General features: G+C 42.6%; 1 pseudogene; it reads left to right on the forward strand.

Annotated features, from left to right (window-relative positions):
* The first annotated feature begins 517 nt into the window (after window positions 1-517).
* On the forward strand, window positions 518-766 carry LOC128592609 (cytochrome c oxidase subunit NDUFA4-like; annotated as a pseudogene).
* Window positions 767-9,220: the final 8,454 nt, after the last annotated feature.

The following is a 9,220-nucleotide window of genomic DNA, read 5'->3' on the forward strand; positions in this document are numbered from 1 at the left end:
ATATAAAAATATGGAGTGACATGAACAATGATATAGGAAGGAGTCCTCCTATGTAGTAATTATCACAGCTCAGTTTTATGTTTGTTTGTGAGGCTGTGGGATTCACATCACTCTACTTCATCACACTGAGAGTTCGGTGAGATGGCGCCTTGTCTGGATTCACTCACCATTGTTTCCTTAGTGCCTAGCGCAGAGCCTTAGGCAAAACAAAGGCAAGGCCTCCCCAAATACTTACAAAATTGAGTTCTGGATTTAATGAGCCACCCCTGGAACTATTAAACTTATTTTTGCATGAAATTCCTGTTTAACTGGGTCGATACCCTCTGACAAAGATGCCAGGGCATAAGATTTGTGTGTTTTTTCATTAATTCATTGATCCAATATTTTTTGAGCACTTACTATGTGTCCAGCTCTGCTCTAATTTAGGCAACAAAAGGATTGTCTAAAATAGGAAAATAGGACTTGGCCTGTGAGTTTATTTTTCTTTCCCTTTGGACTAATGGCCTCTGTTGAAAACATGCTTTGCTAGATCCTCGGTCAGGCCAAGAAGCATCCAAGCTTGATAGCCCTTTTTGTATTTATTGGTGCCAGAGGTACTGGAACAGCACCAGAAGTCTTGCATCTGGCATTGTTCAATCCAGATGTTAGTTGAGACAGAAAGAATAACCCAGAACCACAGAGCAAACTGGGTCCCAATGATCATTACAGTTTTTACTCAATGAATGTGGATTATAGCAAACTGAAGAAAGAAGGTCCAGACTTCTAAAACAAATGTTTCACGTTAAAGATGCTTAGACTGAAGTTCATCCAGAAGCCATCCACACAATTTCCACTTAACGCAGGAAATAGTTTTCTTCTAAATGCATGAAATCATGTTGATGTATGGTGTTAAGGAGTATACTGATTAATAATTATCTGAAACTTGAAACAAAACCCCCAGAAAAATATCCCTGCTGTCATGGAGTTTAGTTCTGTGGTCTCCAACCCTGGGCTATGAATTGGTACCAGTCTGTGGCTTGGTTTCTAGCAGGTGAATGATGGGCAAGGGAGCAAAGCTTTGTCCATATTTATAGCAGCTCCCCTTTGCTCACATCACTGCTTGAGGTCCCACTGCTTGACAGCATTAGATCCTTACAAGAGCACAAACCCTACTATAAACTGAGCACATAAGGGATCTATGGAAAAATTTATTCCATGCAACAGGTTCCTGGTACTGTAAATGTTGGAGACTGCTGATCTAGTTGAGGATGGAGGTGGGGCAGACAGTAAACTCTCAGTGCATATGTAGTATATTGTATTTGACATAAATCAATGCAAAAGACAAAAATAAAGTGGGGAACAGGAGGTAGAGAATACCAGGTGGGGAGGCAGGCAATTGCAGTTTTGAATAGAATAGGGAACAAAGGCCTTGCTGACAAAGTGATATTTTTATGGATGTCCAAAGAGGTGGAGGAGTGGGCCAAGGAACCTGGTCAACATTTGAACCCTCCAAACAGAGGGTAAGTGCATTCAAAGGCATTGACTGCCTGACACACTCCTGGAGCAACAAGGAAGACCTGGGGCCAGTGTAGAGTGGTGAGTAGACCTCCTCTGTTGTGGAAGTCAGCTCCATTTCAAATATTGTCTTAAATGAGACTCAGGCAATGTGAATTCAGGAAATTATCTCAGTGATTAACTTCTGGTGACCAACTTCTTGAAAGCAACGTTCTTTTTAATCATGACAACAAAGGAAAAGTGAAGATCTGACAAACCTTTCTAAGTATAAATAGTTTCTTCTTGCCTTCACTGTCCCTGAAATAAAGCCACTGGGAAAAGATGGTTCAATGGCATAAGTGTAGTGAAAATTTACCAGGAAATATTTTTGAAAATCTTTTATGTTGAACAGTTTATCTGGAGGAGTTACTGGGTAGAATTTAACTGGATCATGGCTTTTATGTGACATGGAATACAAACCCTGATGGTTATTTTCCCATGTCTATTTTTCCTTCTCCTGCAATAATAGAACTCCTCATTTCAGTGAAGAATATGGCTGCCCTCAGTCAGGACATTTGACAGCTTCCCTTGCAGCTAGGTGTGACCATGTGGCTCAAATCTTACAAATAGACAGAAAATAAGCCTAAGTGTTATGTACGCGTCAAGTGTCTTTAAATGAAAAGAGTATGTTCTTTCCTTTGCCTGTATTCCTTACTGTTGGCTAGAATAGGGAAATAATGGCCAAGCCTCCAGCAGCCATCTCGGACCTCACAGAAGAGGTCCAATTCCAGCAACAATGCAGCAGAAGCCCAGATGATGACAGAGTCCCCTGGGATTTCAGAGCCATCGTAATGGTTCTGGACTGCCCATCTCCCAGAAATTTTATGGGAGAAAATAAAAGCTCCTCTGTTTGAAGCTTTTCTTAATTTGGGTTTGAGGTCACACATAGCAAAATTTAATTAAAACTAATATATCTGGATTTTATGGAGCTTCAGAGGTCTGAGAAGATTCATAGCAAATATAGGTGTTTATTTTTTAAACCCTGAAACCAGATACAATCTGAATGAGAACTCTGTGAGTATGTGCTTCAAAATGAAATTTCTTTTATTTTTTTTTTAATAGAAAGCAACTCATGCTCATTTTAAAAAGAGCAGACAAGCAAAGAAAAAATAAAATGAAGATACAGCTGTCATTCCACACACCTAGAAATTATTAGTTAACTTTCATTAATGTATAAGTATTACATGGGTTCTCCAAAGTTCGAGAACCACTACCCTAGGGAAAATAAGTGTGCCGTCACTAAATAGAGAAGGGCTCCCATGTTGGCAAAAAGGAGAGATGCTATTACAATTCAAACATTTCCTCCCACTCAAATTCTGTAGTGGAAATATAAAATTTATTTATATGTGTACTTCATGAGGGGGTACTGTTCAACTCTGCATCCTCAAAACAAAGAGCTCAATCCTTGAGTATGTCAGGTGTGCTGATTTCATCCATGTACCCCTTCCTATCTGCTCCCCATCCTTCTCCAATCTGCTGTCTGTCCCCAAAGCTTGACCCCTGTGCATTACCTCAGTGGTCTCCTGTGTCTTCTGGATTCCAGCTGGGTTTGGCCGATGAATAATTCTGGGGAAAGAAAATAAAAAGGAGAAGAAAATAAAAAAGAAGGGAGATAGAACATAATTTAAGATAAGATCAAGGTCTTTATTCCCTTGGCCACCCCTGCGAGCTCCTGGGCTCTCTTCAGACCAGTTGTTCACAGCTCCCCACCATGTCTGTGGCTCCTTTCTTTTTTTTTTTTTTTTTTGTAGAGACAGAGTCTCACTTTATGGCCCTCGGTAGAGTGCTGTGGCCTCACACAGCTCACAGCAACCTCCAACTCCTGGGCTTAAGCGATTCTCTTGCCTCAGCCTCCCAAGCAGCTGGGACTACAGGCACCTGCCACAACGCCCGGCTATTTTTTTTTTTTGGTTGCAGTTTGGCCAGGGCCGGGTTTGAACCCGCTACCCTCGGTATATGGGGCCGGTGCCCTACCGACTGAGCCACAGGCGCCACCCCTGTGGCTCCTTTCTTAGTTTCAGATATTGGACTCTCCCCTTCCAAGGTCTGGGCTCCACTCTCTCCTTTGGTTTCTCTTGCCTGAGGGCTGTGATAGCCTCATTGCTGCCAGTCCCCACGGCCTACCCTACCTTATCCCTTTGTCAACTGTCTCTTTGTAAACAAACTTTCCAGCAGGTATTTATATTGACTACGTCATCTATTTCCTACTGAGACACTGCTAGACTGAACACCAAACATACGTATATGAGTATATTTGTGAAATCAGTACATTTTGAACTTTTTGTTATTGTTGAAGACAAGGTGATTATCATACGAATCCTTTGGTAAAATTACTTTAAGACAGATTACTTAAACACCTATGTAGTGTTATAAGAAAAAAAATCAGTTCTAAAGTATTTATTTATAAGAAATTGGAAGAAACATTCAATTATTCATATTCTTATTTTAAACCATTGCAAGGGCAGTGAGATAGGACTTTCTCCAATTGGCATTTGTAATGACAACTTGACTCCTTGGCCTGCAAAAAATCCCAAGAGATATGTGTGTTTGTGAAGATGGGCAATGGTTTAATTTATTTTCAAAATTAATTTTTCAAAGATATAATGATATAAATTAAAGGTACTTTGAGTTATAATGTAAACCAAATAAATTAGTTTAGTCTTGACATGCGTAAATTATACCTTGGTATTTAGGAAGAGAAATGTTCCCCGTGGCCATTGATGGGCCCTCACCCTGTGGTTTATAAATCAAAGGTACAATTTGAGAATAAAACACTTTTATGAAATGGAATGTCAAGAGCTCCTTGTTAAATTTGCTGTAGCAATTAAGTTCTCAGGTGAGAAAATGCCTCTTTTTCAATGTTTTATTAACTCTGTCATTCGGTGCTCCATTTATAGGAGCAACTCTTCATAGTAAGTACACATTAGCATGACTTTTCACCTCCATTTAAATGAAAAGTTTGAGAGGGGGAATGGGTTTCTGTCCATTTTATCTGAATAGCGGTGGAGACTGGATCTGTGCCAGTTTGTGGAAAGCAGAGAACAGAAAATGGCCCACTGGCTGGTGGCATTGAGGTGGAGATATCCCCAGGGGCTGCATGTCACTTGGGGCAGGTGTCTATGTGTGTCACTGGCATTTCCTTCAAAATCATGACACTGGGTTTTGTTTTCACCCAAGCTTGAGGTTTCTAATTGATCATAACTTTGGGGTAAAAATGAGGTAGTTTTTTTTTTTTTTTTTGTAGAGACAGAGTCTCACTTTATGGCCCTCTGTAGAGTGCCGTGGCATCACACAGCTCACAGCAACCTCCAACTCCTGGGCTTAAGCAATTCTCTTGCCTCAGCCTCCCGAGCAGCTGGGACTACAGGCGCCCGCCACAACGCCCGGCTATGTTTTGGTTGCAGTTTGGCCGGGGCCGGGTTTGAACCCACCACCCTCGGTATATGGGGCCGGCGCCTTACTGACTGAGCCACAGGCGCCGCCCGAGGTAGTTTTGTATTATTCATCTTAGTGACAGAGACAGTGACAGAGACAGAGACAGACTGCTATAAATGTGACTGTGTTTGGATTCCATGATTGTTCCAAGGAAAATAGTTGCGTTAGGCAGGTTATTTCCCTCTAGAACAGTCTTTTTCAACATTTTTTTTATCTCACAGAACACTTAACCCTATAGTTAAACTTCTGTGGTACACTTAAATTATGTTGATAAAAAAAGAGTAAAAAGAATATACTTACTGCACTTTGACCTTCTTTCAAAAATAATTTAATTAACGATCTTTAAAAATTTTCATCGCACACTGAAAATCACTGATCTAGAATAAGAATCACCGGGTGTGGAACCAGCAACTGTGTATCTAGATATGGCTTTGACCATGACCAGCTGTGCACCCTGAGAAACTTCCTTAAGTTTTATTTTTTTTTTTTTGTAGAGACAGAGTCTCACTGTACCGCCATCGGGTAGAGTGCCGTGGCGTGACACGGCTCACAGCAACCTCTAACTCTTGGGCCTACGCGATTCTCTTGCCTCAGCCTCCCGAGCAGCTGGGACTACAGGCGCCCGCCACAACGCCCGGCTATTTTTTGGTTGCAGTTTGGCCGGGGCTGGGTTTGAACCCGCCACCCTCGGCATATGGGGCTGGCGCCCTACTCACTGAGCCATAGGCGCCGCCCAAGTTTTATTTTTGTACTTACTGATGAGTGGCACTGCCATTCACAGGGCCACTGTGAGATCAGAGGAGTGAAATTGTTACTGGGCTGTAGAACATGAGGATGGCCTCTGGCCAGATAGCCAGATGACCGCACCAGGAGCACAGCTGTAGTTGAACAAGTTGGGTTCAGTTTTTATTCCAGTGGAGAGGATGGTCCCACAGGGAACATGGGGTGCTCTGAGTAAGATGGAGTCAGGAAGGACTTAGGTGGAGTTTGGCTTTGTGTCTAGTGATTTGGGGGAGAGTGTAGGGAAGGGGGCTTTGCTCTGTGTTGGATGCTGCCAAGCCTGGGGCAATTCCATGTACACACGTCTTAATTAGTCTTGTCTAGGAAGAAGACAGGCTAGAGGGAGACTCAAGCTGTGACTGGCAAAAAGCAGCAATCAGTCCTATCAGTCAGGGAAGGGAGATGTCTGATTATTTTTGTGCTCTTGGCAATAGTCACGCTTTGTTTGTGTTCAGACATGATTACACAATGGTCTTGTTTTTTGTCTTGATCCATCATGGTCAGCGAGTGGCCTTGTCTGATGTTAATGTTCTGTGAAATTGTTTATATTCAACAGGAAAACATCAAGATCTAGGTGTTGATGCCCAGCCAGCTCCTGAGTGCCAAGGGCTGCTTTTCTCCATCTCAGGCATTACAGAGAGTGGGATGCTTTACATCTGCAATTAAAAAGAAGATACAGAGTTGCTGCTTCTGTGTGTGTTTGTGTGTTGTGTGCGCGCTCACGCTGTGTTCAGGCCTCAGCAATGTGTGACTACCATTCACTGGTAAAAGCACATTCTTTAATTGATTGAGACATTGATGTGGCTCAGTAGCCATGTTAGAGATATTTCATTGTCCTCACTGGGCATTTACATTTCCCCTCCTCACGGAAACTGCCCACCCATGCCCATGCTGAGGAGAAAGACTATGTTTGTGCTATAGAGGGATCTTTCCCCTCAATCAGCACAGCTGAATGCATCTGAGATGGGCCCTGACCCAGAAGCAGCCAGTCCACAGGCTGAACAGTGACCTAGGGACCCTGGTCCTGGCTTGAAGTGTTGGGTTGCACCAACCAGATGATTCTTTCCAAAGTGGGAAACCAAGAGATTGATCCAGCTAATGACAAGGAGCACAGGGAAGATGTGCAAAGTGACACTGTCAGGGTCATGAGAGAAAAATAGAGAAAGGGATCAGACAGGGAGAGCCTAGGAGGGCAGAGGAAAGACAGTCACAGCACAGGAGCCCACAGATAAGCAGCGGCTCCATGACAGGGAAAGCGATGGCCCACAGAGATTTCTTAGGACCCACTGTATCCTAGTGCTCCAATGCTACTCTGACCATTCCAGGACAAGTTCTTTCCTCCTGGGGCAAAGCAAATGGACCCATCTGCATTGCAATAGAGTGATATTTCTTGAAGTAATTATCTACAAGGATAGAGATTTAAAGAACTGTAGATAGCATCTTAGACTTTGTTTTCTAGTTGAGGGAACTTAGTCTAATAGGAATGAAATTACCTACCCGAACTGGTTGGAGGCAGGACACTTAAGACAACCGCACGGCACCTGCAGGCTGTGCACTAACAAACATGCTGCATGCTTCTTGTTAAGGGTGACAATCACGTTTGGGAAGAGTCTGCTTTCTACGATAGTCCTTCCAATCGATGGAGTAGGTAATTGCCTACAAGTGATTTGAGGAGCAGCAGACAAGGTGCCCTCTTCCTTTTCTGGTCCTCCCTCCCCTCCTTATGAAGGTTAAATGGTTTTGCATGTATTAAATCCTTCCTACAGTCCTCGGTGGCTAAGAAGAACAGTACCTACCAAAAATGTCCTCTAAAGCTATGTGATATATCACGTGCGCTGGGCCCCCAAACCAGTGGGAATGGACCGTCCTCTTAATTAGTCATGGTCATGGTAGCTAGGCCTGTTAGATTTAGCTTAAGACAGGACCAAAAGATCTGACCCACAGCACTAGATTGCTGATGGAATCGTGCTGTGCTGTGCAGTCCTCTGTGCTGATAGAAATTTTAAAAATCTTAACGCTGCTCTATACTTGCAGTTCTAGCTAGCCTAGCTTTCTTTGTAAACACGGACACTATTATGTTTTTGTTCTCATCTCGGTCATGGAACACAAGGCTCAGAGCAGCTGAAGGATAATTGAGGACATTCTTCTTGTAGGAATAGCGTGAGAAACCCAGGGCACTTGGGGGTGAGCAAGAGAGTGTGCCAAGTCAAGGTGAACTCTCCTAACTTCACCATTTTACCCATGACCAGCTCTCCACACCCAGGAACTTGCAAATGAAAGGCACTCTCTCCACCTAGCTGTGGGTATCATTCTTCTCTGTCCAGGCTTAAATGTCACCAGCATGATTAGCTCCTGCATCTGAGAAATTGTCTCCCCATGACAGTCATCCCTGTTTCTGCAGGTGATGAGGAGCATGGCAGTTGAGGTTGGGGACCATTCCTCCCATAATGGACACAGCTGCTAGGGGTCCAGCTGAGCTTCCAGGTTGACAGAGATAGGGGAGAGGTTGTTGTGTGACTTTTTGCAGTGCAATGTACAGAAAGTTCTTTTGAAAGTGTGGGAAATCTGAGGCCCCATTGCTTTCAAGAGGAAAAGGAAAAGTCATGGATTTCAAATACATGGAACCCTATTGCTGCCCAGGGCAGGGCCAGGCCAAGCTGGCTTTGGGAGGCAGGCTGCTTGCTAATGAGGTAGGAGTCTGTCCAGTCTGGCAGCCACAGCTTCGTTGGAAGGAGGGCATCTTTGAACAGTGTGGCTCTTTAAGGAACAATGTGGACTGAATGCTTACGTTTTCTAAGCTTTTTGACAGTTCTGCAATTGACTCTAGGCATATTTTTGAAGCTGTTAAGCTCAAGATATGTATTTTGAGCAAAGTACTTTTTTATTCACATGTGAAATTCACTTACAGGAAATCCACTACTAGTTTGAATCTTTATGTATTACCCTACTTAAAGCCATGAGAACTCAATTGTAAAATAAGCTTTTGGTGGCTATTTCATGTGCCAAGTACCCACTTTCTTTTATATATTCATTGCCATTTAAAAAGTTTTTTGAGCCCCAAAGTTTTATCTAAAATAGAATATATAATATGTTTTATATTTATAATACACAGTACATATGGCTTTGGAGTTTATGCAAAGTATATCTGCTCAGAATCTTAAATTCACTCTATATTTTACACACATGCCTTTGGGACTGCTAAGCCAAGTGACATCAAAGCATTTTAAGTAATGCTAAAAAGAAAACATTTCTGAAATCTTTTTTTCCTAGAAAAACGTTCTTTGAAAAATTTCAACTACCTTTGCTTGATAGGGTTAATTCCCTCCTTTTTATTTTATTTTTTTAACTGATGCTGTTGTCTACAAACAAAGCAGTGTTCTGCTTGTGTGTGTGTATGTGGGTGTGCGCTTTTACAAGTGTATAATATTCCTGGTAAATTTAGACAGAGGCCTACTTGAATGTTTTTGGACTG

Source organism: Nycticebus coucang, chromosome 8, assembly GCF_027406575.1.
Source record: "Nycticebus coucang isolate mNycCou1 chromosome 8, mNycCou1.pri, whole genome shotgun sequence".
Taxonomy (NCBI): Eukaryota; Metazoa; Chordata; class Mammalia; order Primates; family Lorisidae; genus Nycticebus; species Nycticebus coucang.